The sequence below is a fragment of the Anthonomus grandis genome, chromosome 13 (genome assembly GCF_022605725.1).
Source record: "Anthonomus grandis grandis chromosome 13, icAntGran1.3, whole genome shotgun sequence".
Taxonomy (NCBI): domain Eukaryota; kingdom Metazoa; phylum Arthropoda; class Insecta; order Coleoptera; family Curculionidae; genus Anthonomus; species Anthonomus grandis.
Window position 1 is genome coordinate 27,454,813 of NC_065558.1, and position 21,143 is coordinate 27,475,955.

Genomic DNA, 21,143 nt, shown 5'->3' on the forward strand with positions numbered 1-21,143 from the left:
CACGAGCAAAAAATTTGTATCCACCATGCGTCAAAGTATTGTTCCCACCAGCCATTTCATCAGAGTTTAGGTTGACACCTCCAATTACCTGCAAAAACGCAAAAAAATGGACTTTTTTCATAAAATCGCATTTTTCGGGTACTTGTACTATCGCTGGAACCCTGAAATTTTAGTATGTGTTGTAAAACAAAATTTCGGATCCTTTAGATGTTGTTTGATCTTTTCACCATGTACAGGGACGCCGCAAATGAATTAAACGCGAAAATTCGAATTGCTCAGAACCTATTAAAGTTGGAAGATTGTAATTTTACACAAATACTGGGGTTATTAAAGTATTTAATCCCTGAGAATATAAATGGTCCAGGTGCCACCACTAAAAAGTTATTAAATAAAATGTGATTTTTAGGTCGGACCTTCATGGGTAAAGTTCATTATTGCTCGCCCTGTATGGCTTACGAAAATTTCGGTTATATGGCATATGAAAGGTAAAGGATGAAGTTATTTTTTGAAAAAAAAAATTTTCCCAAAATAAGTATCGTTTGGCAGAAAATTCCAAAAAACTGAAAATGCCAGAACTCGTAAAATAAATTTTTTACAAAAAAAAGCTCCAAGTATGTTAAATCTCTTATAAAACGAAGTCTTTTCGCCGAAACACTTTTTTTATAAAAATTTTTTTTTAGCCTCTGGAGAAGTTTGAATTTTTTTTTTAGTCACTTTTGTTCGCTTATAACAACTCACCCTGTATACCGATCTGGCCCAAAAAGTATACAGTTCTTAAGCCCCCACCGACCCTCATGTCCTAAAAATTTAAAGTCTTTTAAAGGCTTTTTATTTGAGTTCTCGCGTCTGAAAGGAATTTGACCCGTTTTTTTACGAATTTTTGACTTTGAGACAGTACCGCTCCGTTTGGTGGTACCGGAAAAAAAAAATCGTTTACGGATCCATCATTCTCAATGTATTGAGAGACCCTATGCCAAATTTCATCGTTTCGCTAACCATACAGCCAAAGATATGAATTTTTATTTCCAAAAAAACACGATTTTTCGGGCCCGGGCTCGCGTGCATAATATAGTCGCAGACGCTCCTATATAACAAGTAGACGCTTCGCGTCTACTTTAGTCCGTGGGGACCAGTAGAAATTTTAAAAATTTTTGTCAGTACTACAAAAAAAAAATCTCCAAAATTATCCAAGGAGTGCCCTAAACACGCAGTGGGGAAGAGACCTGCCGTATCCTCATAAGGCTCTGAGTTCAAACCTTAGCCTCGGCATGGTGCTCTACCCAACTTTTTCTTTTTTTAGTACTTCGAAAAAATTAACATCTATAGTAAATCCAAAAATCTCATCCATTATTCTCTAAGAGACCAACATACAAAATTGACGAAACACAAAGTCACGGTCTCACAACATGTAATTAAATGGGCTACAAGTGTTTCGCTCTAGTTAGAGCATCATCAGGCCTGTAGAAGCCATCCACACACTTATGCTGTAACTGATGATGCTCTAACTAGAGCGAAACACGTGTAGCCCGTTTAATTACATGTTGTGAGACCGTGACTTTGGGTTTTTCTTTGTTTCTCGTCAATCTATAGTAAATACAGAGAGAAAAGGGAAGGTCTTATTATATATTATAATCAGAAATAAATTTCATGGACATATTACTTACTTATTTCTGGGTATCATGCTTCAGAGAACCATGATGTATTACAATACGCTCCGCTCTTTAATTTTAGTTTATTTATATTCTCAAAACTTGCATATATCAAAATTATGTCAGGGTTCTAAAATGAATCGGTAATAAAATCGTAAACCAGATCAACATTGGAAATATTTAAAAAAAAAATGCTTTGGTCCGATTGAAAAATGTAGTATACTACCAAATAGTTACATCTATTCGGTGGCAATTAAGTTATAAAATTCTGTCTATTATTAATTTTAATAATATAAAGTGTACCCTTTAACTCGCAGCCATTATTTACAATTTAATTGTTAATTATGCCTAAAAAAATGAATTGACAACTTTGGTATTATTGGTATAAACTGCTTAATTCCTTTATGTAAAGCCACCTTAACATGTTTTTGCATAATTCTGACTCACGTTGGTTGCTATCGGGCTTAAGCCATAAAAATCGAAGAAAAAAAGAAGAAGACGCCCACTTTCACTTGTCATTTCAATGTCACTTTCCGGCCCACAAGCATAAACGCCACCGGCAACGGGAGTTCCCAAAATCGAAACAAATGTTGGAAGATATTTTTAAGTTTCCACATCTTTCTTACTTTTCTATATGAAAATAAAATGTAAGTATCACAATTAAACACATACGAAAGTTTTTTTTTTTAAATTCAGTTTCATAATTACCAATTTTTAGTGAATAATCCTAAAATTTATGAAAATACATACATTTTAAGGTTATGCCAAAATGTTTTGTTTGTTGTATTTGATTTTGTTTTTGTGATTTTAGTGGACTACACCAACAAAGGTTATGTGTTTGGCACCAGATTGAAACCATCATAGCGAAAAACGGACCTGTCATTTCTTTAAATTTCCAAAAGAGCCCCTGGAAAAAGAAAAATTAATATCTCTGCTAAGGAATACTAAGGTATTTTTACTAAATCTTTCATTTTTTTTAATATCTAAATGAGGTATTCTATAAATTTTGTTCCTTGTAGGCAAATGGATAAAAAACCTTCAGTCCATGCATTGGTATGTAATTAATATAATATTGACAAAAATACAATGAATGGCCTCACTACTTTTCCACATGCAAAGAGGTTAACCAAGGAGAAATTAAAGAAATTGTCAGAAACCTAGGTAGGTTTATACTTCCAACTTATCTTTATTTATTCCGAAGCTTGATTTTTTTCAAGGTAAATACAGAATTGCTTAGTACAAACTTATCTATACCCAGTACAAGTTTGTCCACTTCTTTGAAGCATGGTACTTTAAACAGAGAAACTGTCAACGATTTGGTAGAAGGTGAGCCCATGTCAAATTCCAGTAAGAGACATGATTTCAATTTTGCACCAACAGCAGAGCCGAAATTCATTTTGCTTATTAAGTTTTGCAAATTAAGTTTTTCATATGAGCATATAAAAAATATTCATAACAAAGTTCAGTTGTATACAGGTTTGACATGTAATAAATATTTTGTAACCTTATTTAATAATAGTAATCTTATAAGTTAATTAGTTTTATACATTATTTAACTAATAATTGTATAGTTCACATAGAATAGATAGAAATTATATGTACATATATAAAAAATTTTATTAAGATAAGGAGAACATGTATTAAAGCATAACACATAATATAGACACACATGTAATATCTTTATTAAAAATTATAATTGTATGTTATGTAACATTAGAGCCTAAAAACATTAAGGAGAATAAAGGTTGTTATTGGCAAATGACAATATTATTTTCTCTATTTCCTACATTTTTGGTGAACGGAATAGGCTTTGCCCTAAGAAGCCAGGTTAAACCAAGAGCAAAAAAGTTTATGTCTCATGAGTGTAAGTAAAGTAAACCTTTCTATTGAAAAGGCCATCCAAGATTAAAAAAATATACTAAAAATATTAATGTTAATTCTTTAGCGACATCTAGGGTGGATATGCTGAATCAACTCATCAATTAATTCACTGTCGTACTGATGAAAGTTATGGCGTATTCACCAAAGTATGCAGATAATCGCTGAATTCAAAATAATTTCATTTGCGTTTTCAAATTATGCTTCAAATTCAAAACTTCTTTTTGTACATTAAAGTCCATTCAAAACTTAGTAGAAAAGTTTAATAAGTAAATTTTCCACGATTTATACGTGCCACAAGATAAAGGGAAAAGAGGGTCCCATTTATTAGGGTATTGGGATAAGACAACCAGGTTTTTATGTCGATTTTTTTTATTTTCCATTTTTATTTTGAAAAGCATTTGTAATAAAATATAAAAAGAATTAACATGAAAAGAATCGGTAATAAAAGAAACTATTAACGAATTAAATCGAAGCTATAGGGGCCGAGATATTAGTAAAAATGTGGGAAAAACAAAAGAAAACTGGTTTTTTCCCACGGTAATTTTTTTTTTTTTTAAATGATTATTGACAAATTTTAGAGTAAGCCCTAAACTAACAATTTCCAGTAAAAAAACTAAATAAAAAAATAATTTTTTTTTGGTCGAAAATCGAAAGGGGTATACCCACGAAAAATTTCAAAAAAATGATTTTTATTTTTTTCTAAATTAACTGTAAGTCTGAGAACTTTTTGTTTCCAACAAAAGTTCTTAGGAATTTTACGAGGTATCCGTGTGTCAAAACGAATCGGTTCTAACTATCATAGAATCGGAGAAAATTGAAAAAAACTATAAAACATAAATATCGAATTATCATGAGCCCTATGGAAAAATTTCAATTTTTTATTTTTCTATCCTATACTACTTCAGAGTGCCTTTAAGAAAGATTATTACCGATTTGACTCTAAAACAAACGGAAAACCTATTTCTTTGCATTTTTCGATTTTCGAACAAAATCCGGGTCAAAATGAGCATTTTTCCAAAATATGCTCCGAATTTAAAATTTCTTTTTTCTGCTTAAAGACGACTTAAAAAGTAGTAAAAAAGCTTCATGACAAATTTTTGCACGATTCATACGAGTGCCACAATTTAAAGATAAAGATCAGGTCCCATAAGAATTGATAATTGGGGATAAGAAAACCGGGTTTTTTCGTGGATTTTTTTCATTTTTCAGTTTAATTTTTGAAAGCCAATACTAATTAAATATGAAAAGAATAGACAGATGACGAAAAAGGAGTAAAAAAAACATCAATGAATTGAGTCGAAGCTATAGAAACCGAGATATTAATAAAAAGGTGGAAAAAACAAAAGAAAACTCATTTTTTGCCATGGTACCATTTTTTTTTCCTAAAATAATTATTGGCAAATTTTAAAGTAGGCCCTAAACTAATAATTTCCAGTAAAAAAACCCAATAAAAAAAAAAAATTTTTTGGTCGAAAATCGAAAGGGGTATACCCACGAAAAATTTTGAAAAAATGATTTTTATTTTTTTCTAAATTAACTGTAACTCTGACAACTTTTTGTTTCAAATAAAAGTTCTCAGGAATTTTACGAGGTATCCGCATGTCAAAATAAATCGGTTCTAGCTATTATAGAATCGGAGAAACTTGAAAAAAACTGTAAAATATAAATATCAAATTATCAAGAGCCCTATGGAAAAATATCAATTTTTTATTTTTCTATCCTGCACTACTTCAGAGTACCTTTAAAAAAGGTTATTACCAATTTGACTCTAAAATGAATAAAAACCCTATTTCTTTGCAATTTTCGATTTTCGAACAAAATCCGGGGTCAAAATGACCATTTTTTCAAAATATGCTCCGAATTCAAAATTTCTTTCTTCTGCTTAAAGACCATTCAAAAACTAGTAAAAAAGCTTTATGACAAATTTTTCCACGATTCATACGAGTGCCACAATATAAATAGAAAGATTAGGTCCCATAAGAATTCATGTTTGGGGATAAGAAAACCGGGTTTTTTCGTGGATTTTTTTGATTTTTCAGTTTTATTTTTGAAAGCCAATAGTAATAAAATATCAAAAGAATTGACAGGAGAAGAATAAGAAATAAAAGAAACCATAAACGAATTGAATCGAAGCTATAGAAGCCGAGATATAAGTAAAAATGTGGGAAAAATAAAAGAAAACTTCCTTTTTCCCACCGTACAATTTTTTTTTCCTAAAATGATTATTGGCAAATTTTCAAGTAGGCCCTAAACTAACAATTTCCAGTAAAAAAACTCAATAAAAAAAAAAAATTTTTTTGTTCGAAAATCGAAAGGGGTATACCCACGAAAATTTTCGAAAAAATGATTTTTATTTTTTTCTGAATTAACTGTGAGTCTGAGAACTTTTTGTTTCAAACAAAAGTTCTCGGGAATATTACGAGGTATCCGTATGTCAAAACGAATCGGTTCTAGCTATCATAAAATCGGAGAAAATTGAAAAAAACTGTAAAACATAAACATCGAATTATCAAGAGCCCTATGGAAAAATATCAATTTTTTATTTTTCTATCCTGCACTACTTCAGAGTACCTTTAAAAAAGGTTATTACCAATTTGACTCTAAAATGAATAGAAACCCTATTTCTTTGCAATTTTCGATTTTCGAACAAAATCCGGGGTCAAAATGACAATTTTTTCAAAATATGCTCCGAATTCAAAATTTCTTTCTTCTGCTTAAAGACCATTCAATAACTAGTAAAAAAGCTTTATGACAAATTTTTCCACGATTCATACGAGTGGCACAATATAAATAGAAAGATTAGGTCCCATAAGAATTGATGTTTGGGGATAAGAAAATCGGCTTTTTTCGTGGATTTTTGTAATTTTTCAGTTTTATTTTTGAAAGCCAATACTAATTAAATATGAAAAGAGTAGACAGATGAAGAAAAAGGAGTAAAAAAAACCATCAGTGAATTAAGTCGAAGCTATAGAAACCGAGATATTAATAAAAAGGTGGAAAAAACAAAAGAAAACTCGTTTTTTCCCATGGTACCATTTTTTTTTCCTAAAATAAATATTGGCAAATTTTAAAGTAAACCCTAAACTAATAATTTCCAGTAAAAAAACTCAATAAAAAAATAATTTTTTTTTTGGTCAAAAATCGAAAGGGGTATACCCACGAAAAATTTCGAAAAAATGATTTTTATTTTTTTCTGAATTAACTGTGAGTCTGAGAACTTTTTGTTTCAAACAAAAGTTCTCGGGAATATTACGAGATATCCGTATGTCAAAACGAATCGGTTCTAGCTATCATAGAATCGGAGAAAATTGAAAAAAACTGTAAAACATAAATATCGAATTATCAAGAGCCCTATGGCAAAATTTTAATTTTTTATTTTCCTATCCTGTACTACTTTAGAGTACCTTTAAAAAAGATTATTACCGATTTGACTCTAAAATGAACGGAAAACCTATTTCTTTGCATTTTTCGATTTTCGAACAAAATCCGGGTCAAAATGACCATTTTTTCAAAATATGCTCCGAATTCAAAATTTCTTTTTTCTGGTTAAAGACCATTCAAAAACTAGTAAAAAAGCTTAATGACAAATTTTTCCACGATCCATACGAGTGCCACAATATAAATAGAAAGATTAGGTCCCATAAGAATTCATGTTTGGGGATAAGAAAACCGGGTTTTTTCGTGGATTTTTTTGATTTTTCAGTTTTATTTTTGAGAACCAATAGTAACTGGATATAAAAAGAATTGACAGGAGAAGAATAAGGAATAAAAGAAACCATAAACGAATTGAATCAAAGCTACAGAACCCGCGATACTATAGTAAAAATGTGGGAAAAACAAAAGAAAACTGGTTTTTTCCCACCGTACAATTTTTTTTCCTAAAACGATTATTGGCAAATTTTAAAGTAAGCCCTAAACTAACAATTTCCAGTAAAAAAGCCCAATAAAAAAATAATTTTTTTTTTGGTCGAAAATCGAAAGGGGTATACCCACGAAAAATTTCGAAAAAATGGTTTTTATTTTTTTATAAATAAACTATAACTCTGATAACTTTTTGTATTAAATAAAAGTTCTTGGGTATATTAAGAGGTATTCGCCTGTCAAAACGAATTGGTTCTAGCTAATATAGAATCGGAGAAAATTGAAAAAAACTGTAAAACATAAATATCGAATTATCAAGAGCCCTATGGCAAAATTTTAATTTTTTATTTTCCTATCCTGTACTACTTTAGAGTACCTTTAAAAAAGATTATTACCGATTTGACTCTAAAATGAACGGAAAACCTATTTCTTTGCATTTTTCGATTTTCGAACAAAATCCGGGTCAAAATGACCATTTTTTCAAAATATGCTCCGAATTCAAAATTTCTTTTTTCTGGTTAAAGACCATTCAAAAACTAGTAAAAAAGCTTAATGACAAATTTTTCCACGATCCATACGAGTGCCACAATATAAATAGAAAGATTAGGTCCCATAAGAATTCATGTTTGGGGATAAGAAAACCGGGTTTTTTCGTGGATTTTTTTGATTTTTCAGTTTTATTTTTGAGAGCCAATAGTAATAAAGTATTAAAAGAATTGACAGGAGAAGAATAAGAAATAAAAGAAACCATAAACGAATTGAATCGAAGCTATAGAAGCCGAGATATAAGTAAAAATGTGGGAAAAACAAAAGAAAACTTCCTTTTTCCCACCGTACAATTTTTTTTTCCTAAAATGATTAATGGCAAATTTTAAAGTAAACCGTAAACTAACAATTTCCAGTAAAAAAAACTCAATAAAAAAAAAATTTTTTTTTTGGTCGAAAATCGAAAGGGGTATACCCACGAAAAAATTCGAAAAAATGATTTTTATTTTTTTCTAAATTAACTGTAACTCTGACAACTTTTTGTTTTAAACAAAAGTTCTCGGGAATATTACGAGATATCCGTATGTCAAAACGAATCGGTTCTAGCTATCCTAGAATCGGAGAAAATTGAAAAAAACTGTAAAACATAAATATCGAATTATCAAGAGCCCTATGGCAAAATTTTAATTTTTTATTTTCCTATCCTGTACTACTTTAGAGTACCTTTAAAAAAGATTATTACCGATTTGACTCTAAAATGAACGGAAAACCTATTTCTTTGCATTTTTCGATTTTCGAACAAAATCCGGGTCAAAATGACCATTTTTTCAAAACATGCTCCGAATTCAAAATTTCTTTTTTCTGGTTAAAGACCATTCAAAAACTAGTAAAAAAGCTTTATGACAAATTTTTCCACGATCCATACGAGTGCCACAATATAAATAGAAAGATTAGGTCCCATAAGAATTCATGTTTGGGGATAAGAAAACCGGGTTTTTTCGTGGATTTTTTTGATTTTTCAGTTTTATTTTTGAGAACCAATAGTAACTGGATATAAAAAGAATTGACAGGAGAAGAATAAGGAATAAAAGAAACCATAAACGAATTGAATCAAAGCTACAGAACCCGCGATACTATAGTAAAAATGTGGGAAAAACAAAAGAAAACTGGTTTTTTCCCACCGTACAATTTTTTTTCCTAAAACGATTATTGGCAAATTTTAAAGTAAGCCCTAAACCAACAATTTCCAGTAAAAAAGCCCAATAAAAAAATAATTTTTTTTTTGTTCGAAAATCGAAAGGGGTATACCCACGAAAAATTTCGAAAAAATGGTTTTTATTTTTTTATAAATAAACTATAACTCTGATAACTTTTTGTATTAAATAAAAGTTCTTGGGTATATTAAGAGGTATTCGCCTGTCAAAACGAATTGGTTCTAGCTATTATAGAATCGGAGAAAATTGAAAAAAACTGTAAAACATAAATATCGAATTATCAAGAGCCCTATGGCAAAATTTTAATTTTTTATTTTCCTATCCTGTACTACTTTAGAGTACCTTTAAAAAAGATTATTACCGATTTGACTCTAAAATGAACGGAAAACCTATTTCTTTGCATTTTTCGATTTTCGAACAAAATCCGGGTCAAAATGACCATTTTTTCAAAATATGCTCCGAATTCAAAATTTCTTTTTTCTGGTTAAAGACCATTCAAAAACTAGTAAAAAAGCTTTATGACAAATTTTTCCACGATTCATACGAGTGTCACAATCTAAAGAGGAAGATCAGGTCTCCCCCAAGAAGCAATGTATTAGGATAGGAAAAAGTGGTTTGTTTCTTGTTTTTTTTTTTTTAATTTTTATTTTAAAAGGCAATTATAATAAAATAAAAAAAATTTAAAGAAAAAAAAAACGAATAAAAAAATTTATTAACTTATTGAATTGAAGCTATGAAAGCCGTGATCTCAATAATATAGTAAAAAAATATAAAAATACACCTTTTTTTGACACCGCATTAATGTCTTTTTTTTCTAAATTGATAAACTATTAATATAAATCTATTACCAATTTAGCAACCCCCACTAAAAGAACCCTAACTAAAATAAAACTATTATTACTATTATTTTTTTTCCAGATATTTATACCTTGTCCTAACCTTTATGCTGCTATTACTATTATTATAAATATTATCTTTCTTGTCAATGTCCTTAAACCTTAAAACACCCTTTATAATATGATTAATATAATTATAAGTAATATTTTCCTTATAAATGCCTTAAAACCTTAAAACCCCCCGTATAATTCTATTTCCATACTATTATTATTCTCATAAATGTTCCGTAATATCAATACCCTCTGTATATTTCAAATATATATTTCTTAATATTTATATTCATTTTATTTATCCTAGTAATTTATCAAGAAACCGCGTAAAATTGTCCCCATAATACTAATAATATTCATTAATAAAATAACTCATGACGTCACGAGATGAACACGACGCGTTTATAATTGTTGCGAGACATCCTCCATCCTTCTCTCAAACCGCTTTTCCTACTCTAACTCGTAGCGCAAACGGGCCGAATTTGCCGCCACAATACCCCGAAAACCCCGCGCTTACGTCATCTGACCATGTGCAACTCGATAGTGACGTCGTCCGTATGCCTTTACATTGGGTCAATTTGGTGCTGGACCGCCAACTATTTTGTACCATGCGTTGGCTCCCGTGGTGTCGACGGTATGACTGGTTGATTGGAACGGCTTATTTTTGGGGGTTTTTCTTAAATAACAGCGCATTGCGGAACAACGGTAACATTTGAAGAAAAACGGTTTTTAGTGGATTATAGCCAGATAGTGTCCGGTGATTTCAGAAAAAAAATGGTTTCCGTAGGTGTCATAGGTATGCCGGTATAAAGCGTCAAAGTTAAAAAAAGGTGTAGAGCAAAAACTGCTCTACGTAGAAGACTGTAGACTATGTCGAAAAATAGGATTTAAAAAGTTCTTAAAATGCTGAAAGTTTGAAATTTCTAGGTGCCGCCAATAAAGAGTTATTAAGAAAAGTAGAAAAAAACGGTCAAAAAAAGGCTCAAAAAGGGGTTTATATTTGTTAACACAGCTCACCCCGTATAATACGTAGCACCATGAATAATACCTCTATTTAATCCTAAAGGATTAAGCTTTCAAACGGTGTAAACAAAAAAAATTAAAAAAATTTTTTAGAAGTAGAAAAAAATTTATTTCTCGAAAAATTCACTTTTTTTTTTTTCGAAAAAAAAAATTTTAAGTTTGAGCTCGTTTATCTCGGAAGGAGTTTCTTTTGGAAAAAAATAGTTAAGATCAAAAAGAAAGCTACATTTACGTAGAAAAGGGCTGTTTTATTCGCATTATCGGGAACATTACCGTTTAGGCCCCACGGCCGTTTAAGTCCGCGAGGTACCGCGCAAAAAGTTCAAAATTCATTCACAGAAAAATCCGACTTCTAAAGGGTTTATCTTAAAAAGCGCCCTTTAGGAGCTGCTTTATATAAAGGCCTTTAACGTCAATGAGTTTCAGAAAAATCGGCCCGGTCAGTTTTCCACAACGACTTAATCAAATTTTTTTCGTCAAAAAACCGTTTTTTGCCACGCCCACCCCTTCGGGGTGGGCGTGGCGAAAAATTTTTTTCACCGTTATATACTCTCATCCTTCCTACATATAACGGTAAAAACCCGAAAGAAAAATTCGCCATAGAAAAAAAGTTATTAGCGTTTTTGTGTCGAAAGTCGGAACCTCCGCCAATTTTTGTCGGTGCGTTCTTACAATACGCGAAGCGTATTGTAACAAGTAGACGCTTCGCGTCTACTTTGGTCCGTGGGGACCAGTAGAAATTTTTAACATTTTTGTCAGTACTACAAAAAAAAATCTCCACAATTATCCAAGGAGTGCCCTAAACACGCAGTGGGGAAGAAACCTGCTGTATCCTCATAAGGCTCTGAGTTCAAACCTTAGCCTCGGCATGGTGCTCTACCCAACTTTTTCTTTTTTTAGTACTTCGAAAAAATAAACATCTATAGTAAATACAGAGAGAAAAGGGAAGGTCTCATTATCTATTATAATCAGAAATAAATTTTATTGAAATATTACTTACTTATTTCTGGGTATCATGTTTCAGAGAACCATGATGTGTTACAATACGCTCCGCTTTCAAGTAACTCGTATAAATATAACCAAAATTCAATGATACCTTCTTAGTTTATTATAATGCGCCATCTATGGTAAATACGCTAAAACAGAGTCCTCAATTATAATACACTGTTGTACTGACGAACGTTATGGCGTATTCGCCATAGTATGCAGATAATTTCATTTACGTTTTTAAATTATGCTCCAAATTCAAAATGTATTTTTTTACCTTAAAGGCCATTCAAAATTAAGTAAAAAAGTTTTATAAATAAATTTTCCACGATTTATCCGTGTCACAAGATAAAGGAAAAAGAGGGTCCCATTTATTAGAGTATTGGAAAAAGACAACCGTGTTTTTATGTCGATTTTTTTTATTTTTCAAATTTATTTTTAAAAGCTTATAGTAAATAAGATATAAAAAGAATTGACATGAGGAGAATAAGGAATAAAAGTAACCAAAAACGAAATGAATCGAAACTATAGAAGCCGAGATATAAGTAAAAATGTGGGAAAAACAAAAGAAAACTGTTTTTTTCCCGCCGTACCATTTTTTTTTCCTAAAATGATTATTGGCAAATTTCAAAGTAAGCCCTAAACTAACAATTTCTATTAAAAAAACCCAATAAAAAAATAATTTTTTTTTTGGTCAAAAATCGAAAGGGTCGACGAAAAATTTCGAAAAAATGGTTTTTATTTTTTTATAAATAAACTATAACTCTGACAACTTTTTGTATTAAATAAAAGTTCTCAGGCATATCACGAGGTATGCGTATCTCAAAATAAATCGGTTGTAGCTATCATAGAATCGGAGAAAATTGAAAAAAACTATAAAACATAAATATTGAATTATCATGAGCCCTATGGAAAAATTTTAATTTTTTATTTTTCTATCCTATACTACTTCAGAGTACCTTTAAAAAAGATTATTACCGATTTGACTCTAAAACGAACGGAAAACCTATTTCTTTGCATTTTTCGATTTTCGAACAAAATCCGGGTCAAAATGAGCATTTTTTCAAAATATGCTCCGAATTCAAAATTTCTTTTTTCTACTTAAAGACGACTTAAAAAGTAGTAAAAAAGCTTTATGACAAATTTTTCCACGATTCATACGAGTGGCACAATATAAATAGAAAGATTAGGTCCCATAAGAATTGATGTTTGGGGATAAGAAAATCGGGTTTTTTCGTGGATTTTTGTAATTTTTTAGTTTTATTTTTGAAAGCCAATACTAATTAAATATGAAAGGAGCAGACAGATGAAGAAAAAGGAGTAAAAAAAACCATCAGTGAATTAAGTCGAAGCTATAGAAACCGAGATATTAATAAAAAGGTGGAAAAAACAAAAGAAAACTCGTTTTTTCCCATGGTACCATTTTTTTTTCCTAAAATAATTATTGGCAAATTTTAAAGTAAACCCTAATCTAATAATTTCCAGTAAAAAAACTCAATAAAAAAATAATTTTTTTTTGGTCAAAAATCGAAAGGGGTATACCCACGAAAAATTTCGAAAAAATGGTTTTTATTTTTTTCTAAATTAACTGTAACTCTGACAACTTTTTGTTTCAAATAAAAGTTCTCAGGAATTTTATGAGGTATCCGCATGTCAAAATAAATCGGTTCTAGCTATTATAGAATCGGAGAAAATTGAAAAAAACTGTAAAACATAAATATCGAAATATCAAGAGCCCTATGGAAAAATGTAAATTTTTTATTTTTCTATCCTACACTACTTCAGAGTACCTTTAAAAAAGGTTATTACCAATTTGACTCTAAAATGAACAGAAACCCCATTTCTTTGCAATTTTCGATTTTCGAACCACATCCGGGGTCAAAATGACCATTTTTTCAAAATATGCTCCGAATTCAAAAATTCTTTTTTCTAGCTAATGTCCATTCAAAAACTAGTGAAAAAGCCTTATGACAAAATTTTCCACGATTTATACGAGTGTCACAATATAAAGAGAAACATTAGGTCCCATAAGAATTCATGTTTGGAAATAAGAAAACCGGGTTTCTTCGTGGATTTTTTTTATTTTTTAGGTTAATTTTTGAAAGTTAATAGTAATAAGATATCAAAAGAATTGACAGAAGAAGAATAAGAAAAAAAAATAAATAATCAACGAATTGAATCGAAGCTATAGAAGCCGAGATATAAGTAAAAATGTGGGAAAAACAAAAGAAAACTGGTTTTTTTTCCCCGTACAATTTTTTTTTCCTAAAATGAATATTGGCCGATTTTAAAGTAAGCCCTAAACTAACAATTTCCAGTAAAAAAACTCAATAAAAAAATAATTTTTTTTTGGGCGAAAATCGAAAGGGGTATACCCACGAAAAATTTCGAAAAAATGGTTTTTATTTTTTTATAAATAAACTATAACTCTGACAACTTTTTGTAATAAATAAAAGTTCTTGGGTATATTAAGAGGTATTCGCCTGTCAAAACGAATTGGTTCTAGCTATTATAGAATCGGAGAAAATTGAATAAAACTGTAAAACATAAATATCGAATTATCAAGAGTCCTATGGAAAAATGTCAATTTTTTATTTTTCTATCTTGCACTACTTCAGAGTACCTTTAAAAAAGGTTATTACCAATTTGACTCTAAAATGATCAGAAACCCTATTTCTTTGCAATTTTCGATTTTCGAACAAAATCCGGGGTCAAAATGACCATTTTTTCAAAATATGCTCCGAATTCAAAATTTCTTTTTTCTGGTTAAAGACCATTCAAAAACTAGTAAAAAAGCTTTATGACGAATTTTTCCACGATTCATACGAGTGTCACAATCTAAAGAGGAAGATCAGGTCCCATAAGAAGCAATGTATTAGGATAGGAAAAAGTGGTTTGTTTCTTGTTTTTTTTTTTAATTTTTATTTTAAAAGGCAATTATAATAAAATAAAAAAAATTTAAAGAAAAAAAAAACCAATAAAAAAATTTATCAACTTATTGAATTGAAGCTATGAAAGCCGTGATCTCAATAATATAGTAAAAAATATATATAAAAATACACCTTTTTTTGACACCGCATCAATGACTTTTTTTTTAAATTGATAAACTATTAATATAAATTTATTACCAATTTAGCAACCCCCACTAAAAGAACCCTAACTAAAATAAAACTATTATTAATATTATTTTTTTTCCAGATATTTATACCTTGTCCTAACCTTTATGCTGCTATTACTATTATTATAAATATTATCTTTCTTGTCAATGTCCTTAAACCTTAAAACACCCTTTATAATATGATTACTATAATTATAAGTAATATTTTCCTTATAAATGCCTTAAAACCTTAAAACCCCCCGTATAATTTTATTTATATACTATTATTATCCTCATAAATGTTCCATAATATCAATACGCTCTGTATATTTCAAATATATATTTATTAATATTTATATTCGTTTTATTTATCCTAATAATTTATCAAGAAACCGCGTAAAATTGTCCCCATAATACTAATAATATTCATTAATAAAATAACTCATGACGTCACGAGACGAACACGACGCGTTTATAATTGTTGCCAGACCTCCTCCATCCTTCTCTCAAACCGCTTTTCCTACTCTAACTCGTAGCGCAAACGGGCCGAATTTGCCGCCACAAAACCCCGAAAACCCCGCGCTTACGTCATCAGACCATGTGCGACTCGATAGTGACGTCGTCCGTATGCCTTTACATTGGGTCAATTTGGTGCTGGACCGCCAACGTTATTGTACCATGAGCTGGCTCCCTGTGTCTCGAGGGTATGACTGGTTGATTGGAACGGCTTATTTTTGGGGGTTTTTCTTAAATAACAGCTCGTTGCGGAAAAACGGTAACATTTGAAGAAAAACGGTTTTTAGTGGATTATAGCCAGATAGTGTCCGGTGATTTCAGAAAAAAAATGGTTTTCGTAGGTGTCATAGGTATGCCGGTATAAAGCGTCAAAGTTAAAAAAAGGTGTAGAGCAAAAACCGCTCTACGTAGAAGACTGTAGACTATGTCGAAAAATAGCTTTTAAAAAGTTCTTAAAATGCTGAAAGTTTGAAATTTCTAGGTGCTGCCAATAAAGTGTTATTAAGAAAAGTAGAAAAAAACGGTCAAAAAAAGGCTCAAAAAGGGGTTTATATTTGTTAACACAGCTCACCCTGTATAATACGTGGCACCATGAATAATACCTCTATTTAATCCTAAAGGATTAAGCTTTCAAACGGTGTAAACAAAAAAAATTAAAAAAATTTTTTAGAAGTAGAAAAAAATTTATTTCTCGAAAAATTCACTTTTTTTTTTTTTGAAAAAAAAAATTTTAAGTTTGAGCTCGTTTATCTCGGAAGGAGTTTCTTTTGGAAAAAAATAGTTTTAATAAAAAAGAAAGCTACATTTACGTAGAAAAGGGCTGTTTTATTCGCATTGTCGGGAACATTACCGTTTAGGCCCCACAGCCGTTTAAGTCCGCGAGGTACCGCGCAAAAAGTTCAAAATTCATTCACAGAAAAATCCGACTTCTAAAGGGTTTATCTTAAAAAGCGCCCTTTGGGAGCAGGTTTCCGTGGAGGTCTTTGATGTCAATGAGTTTCATAAAATTCGGCTCAGTCAATTTTCCCCCACCCGCCAAAGATCCTGTTTTCGCGAAAAAAGCAGTTTTTTGCCACGCCCGCCCCTTCGGGGCGGCGTGGCCAAAAAAAATTTACACCATCACGTAGCCTCAACCTTCCCACATAAAACGGTGAAAACCAGAAAAAAAAATTCGCCATAGGAGCAAAGTTATTAACGTTTATGTGACGCAGGGTCCGAAAATCCCTCAATTTAGCAGGATGCGTTCTTACAATACGCGAAGCGTATTGTAACAAGTAGACGCTTCGCGTCTACTTTGGTCCGTGGGGACCAGTAGAAATTTTAAAAAATTTTTGTCAGTACTACAAAAGAAAATCTCTACAATAATCCAAGGAGTGCCCTAAACACGCAGTGGGGAAGAGACCTGCCGTATCCTCATAAGGCTCTGAGTTCAAACCTTAGCCTCGGCATGGTGCTCTACCCAACTTTTTCTTTTTTTAGTACTTGGAAAACATTAACATCTATAATAAATCCAAAAATCTCATCCATTATTCTGTAAGAGACCAACATACAAAATTGACGAAACACAAAGTCACGGTCGCACAACATGTAATTAAACGGGCTACACGTGTTTCGCTCTAGTTAGAGCATCATCAGGCCTTTAGAAGCCATCCACACATCCACACACTTATGCTGTAACTGATGATGCTCTAACTAGAGCGAAACACGTGTAGCCCGTTTAATTACATGTTGTGAGACCGTGACTTTGTGTTTTTCTTTGTTTTTCGTCAATCTATAGTAAATACAGAGAGAAAAGGAAAGGTCTTATTATATATTATAATCAAAAATAAATTTCATTGAAATATTACTAACTTATTTCTGGGTATCATGCTTCAGAGAACCATTATGTGTTACAATACGCTCCGCTCTTTAATTTTAGTTTAGTAGAAAATATTCTCAAAACTTGCATATATCAAAATTATGTCAGGGTTCTAAAATGAATCGGTAATAAAATCGTAAACCAGATCAACATTGGAAATAATTTAAAAAATTTGCTTTGGTCCGATTGAAAAAAGTACTATACTACCAAATAGTTACATCTATTCTGTAGCAATAAAAGTTATAAAATTCTGTCTATTATTAATTTTAATATTATAAAGTGTATCGTTTAACTCTTAGCCATTATTTATAATTTAATTGTTAATTATGCCTAAAAAAACGAATTAACAACTTTGGTATTGTTTGGAAGGTAAACAGCCTAATTCCTTTATGTAAAGCCACCTTAACATGTTTTTGCATAATTCTGACTCACGTTGGTTGCTATCGGGCTTAAGCCATAAAAATCGAAGAAAAAAAGAAGAAGATGAAGAGACTTTCACTTGTCATTTCAATGTCACTTTCCGGCCCACAAGCATAAACGCCACCGGCAACGGAAGTTCCCAAAATCCAAACAAATGTTGGAAGATATTTTCAAGTCTCCGCATCTTTCTTACTTTCCTATATGAAAATAAAATGTAAGTATCACAATTACACACATACAAGTTTTTTTTTTTAATTCAGTTTCATAATTACCAATTTTTAGTGAATAATCCTGAAATTTATGAAAATACATACATTTTAAGGTTATGTCATAATGTTTTGATTGTTATATTTGATTTTGTTTTTGTTATTTTAGTGGACTACACCAACAAAGGTTATGTGTTTTGCACCAGATTGAAAGCATCATAGCGAAAAACGGACCTGTCATATCTTTAAATTTTCAAAAGAGCCCCTGGAAAAAGAAAATGAATATCTTTGCCAAGGAATAGGTACTAAGGTATTTTTACTAAATCTTTCATTTTTTTTAATACCTAAATGAGGTAATTTATAAATTTTGTTCCTTGTAGGCAAATGGATAAAAAACCTTCAGTCCATGCATTGGTATGTAATTGTTGACAAAAATACAATGAATGGCCTCACTACTTTTCCACATGCAAAGAGGTTAACCAAGGAGAAATTAAAGAAATTGTCAAAAACCTAGGTAAGTATATACTTCCAACTTATTTTTATTTATTTCAAAGCTTGATTTTTTTTCAAGGTAAATACAGAATTGCTTAGTACAAACATATCTATACCCAGTACAAGTTCGTCCACTTCTTTGAAGCATGGTACTTCAAACAGAGACACTGTCAACAATTTTGTAGAAGGTGAGCCGGTGTCAAATTCCAGTAAGGGACATGATTTCAATTTTGCACCAACAGCAGAGCTAAAATTCATTTTGTCGCAAAAAACTGGAGGATGTGAAAGAAAAAAGTGCAGAAGTTAAAATTAAGTTTTTCATATGAGCACATAAAAAATAATCATGACAAAGTTCAGTTGTATACAGGTTTGACATGTAATAAATATTTTTGTAATCTTATTAAGTTAATTAGTTTTATATATTATTTAAATAATAATTGTATACTTCACATAGAATATGCAGAAATTATATGTACATATATAAATTTTTTTATTAAGATAAGGACAACATGTATTAAAGCATAACACATAATATAAACACACACGTAATATCTTCATTAAAAATTCTGATTGTATGTTATGTAGCATTAGAGCCTAAAAACATTAAGGAGAATAAAGGTCGTTATTGGCAAATGACAATATTATTTTCTCTATTTCCTACATTTTTGGTGAAGGGAATAGGCTCTGCCCTAAAAAGCTAGGTTAAACCAAGAGCAAAAAAGTTTAGGTCTCATGAGTGTAAGTAAAGTAAACCTTTCTATTAAAAAGGCCATCCAAGATAAAAAAAATATACTAAAAATATTAATGTTAATTCTTTAGCGACATCTAGGGTGGATATGCTGAATCAACTCATCAATTAATTCACTGTCGTACTGATGAAAGTTATGGCGTATTCACCAAAGTATGCAGATAATCGCTGATTTCAAAATAATTTTATTTGCGTTTTCAAATTATGCTTAAAATTCAAAACTTCTTTTTTTACCTTAAAGGCCATGCAAAACTTAGTAGACAAGTTTATTAAGTAAATTTTCCACGATTTATACGTGCCACAAGATAAAGGGAAAAGAGGGTCCCATTTATTAGGGTATTGGGATAAGACAACTAGGTTTTTATGTCGATTTTTTTTATTTTCCATTTTTATTTTGAAAAGCAATTGTAATAAAATATAAAAATAATTAACAGGAAAAGAATCGGTAATAAAAGAAACTATTAACGAATTGAATCGAAGCTATAGAAGCCGAGATATTAGTAAAAATGTGGGAAAAACAAAAGAAAACTGGTTTTTTCCCACGGTACAATTTTTTTTTTTTTAAATGATTATTGACAAATTTTAAAGTAAGCCCTAAACTAACAATTTCCAGTAAAAAAACTCAATAAAAAATAAATTTTTTTTTTGGTCGAAAATCGAAAGGGGTATACTCACGAAAATTTTCGTAAAAATGATTTTTATTTTTTTCTGAATTAACTGTGAGTCTGAGAACTTTTTGTTTCAAACAAAAGTTCTCGGGAATATTACGAGGTATCCGTATGTCAAAACGAATCGGTTCTAGCTATTATAGAATCGGAGAAAATTGCAAAAAACTGTAAAACATAAATATCGGATTATCAAGAGCCCTATGGAAAAATATCAATTTTTTATTTTTCTATCCTGCACTACTTCAGAGTACCTTTAAAAAAGGTTATTACCAATTTGACTCTAAAATGAACAGAAACCCTATTTCTTTGCAATTTTCGATTTTCGAACAAAATCCGGGGTCAAAATGACCATTTTTTCAAAATATGCTCTGAATTTAAAATTTCTTTTTTCTGGTTAAAGACCATTCAAAAACTAGTAAAAAAGCTTAATAGCAAAATTTTCCACGATTTAAATGAGTGCCACAATATAAAGAGAAAGATTAGGTCCCATAAGAATTCATGTTTGGGGATAAGAAAACCGGGTTTTTTCGTGGATTTTTTTGATTTTTCAGTTTTATTTTTGAGAGCCAATAGTAATAAAGTATTAAAAGAATTGACAGGAGAAGAATAAGAAATAAAAGAAACCATAAACGAATTGAATCGAAGCTATAGAAGCCGAGATATAAGTAAAAATGTGGGAAAAACAAAAGAAAACTTCCTTTTTCCCACCGTACAATTTTTTTTTCCTAAAATGATTAATGGCAAATTTTAAAGTAAACCCTAAACTAACAATTTCCAGTAAAAAAACTCAATAAAAAAAAAATTTTTTTTTGGTCGAAAATCGAAAGGGGTATACCCACGAAAAATTTCGAAAAAATGATTTTTATTTTTTTCTGAATTAACTGTGAGTCTGAGAACTTTTTGTTTCAAACAAAAGTTCTCGGGAATATTACGAGATATCCGTATGTCAAAACGAATCGGTTCTAGCTATCATAGAATCGGAGAAAATTGAAAAAAAACTGTAAAACATAAATATCGAATTATCAAGAGCCCTATGGCAAAATTTTAATTTTTTATTTTCCTATCCTGTACTACTTTAGAGTACCTTTAAAAAAGATTATTACCGATTTGACTCTAAAATGAACGGAAAACCTATTTCTTTGCATTTTTC

General features: G+C 30.5%; 1 long non-coding RNA gene across 2 annotated transcripts; it reads left to right on the forward strand.

The window, feature by feature from the left end:
- Positions 1-2,021: 2,021 nt before the first annotated feature.
- LOC126744125 (uncharacterized) lies at positions 2,022-19,544 on the forward strand. Of its 2 annotated transcripts, XR_007663068.1 has the most exons (4): positions 2,022-2,296; positions 2,461-2,598; positions 18,466-18,599; positions 18,657-19,544. It is a non-coding gene; the product is annotated as an uncharacterized LOC126744125 (long non-coding RNA). The 2 variants fall into 2 exon arrangements; XR_007663069.1 differs by lacking the exons at positions 2,022-2,296; positions 2,461-2,598 and adding an exon at positions 18,068-18,395 and having other exon boundaries at positions 18,657-19,543.
- The last annotated feature ends 1,599 nt before the right edge of the window (positions 19,545-21,143 follow it).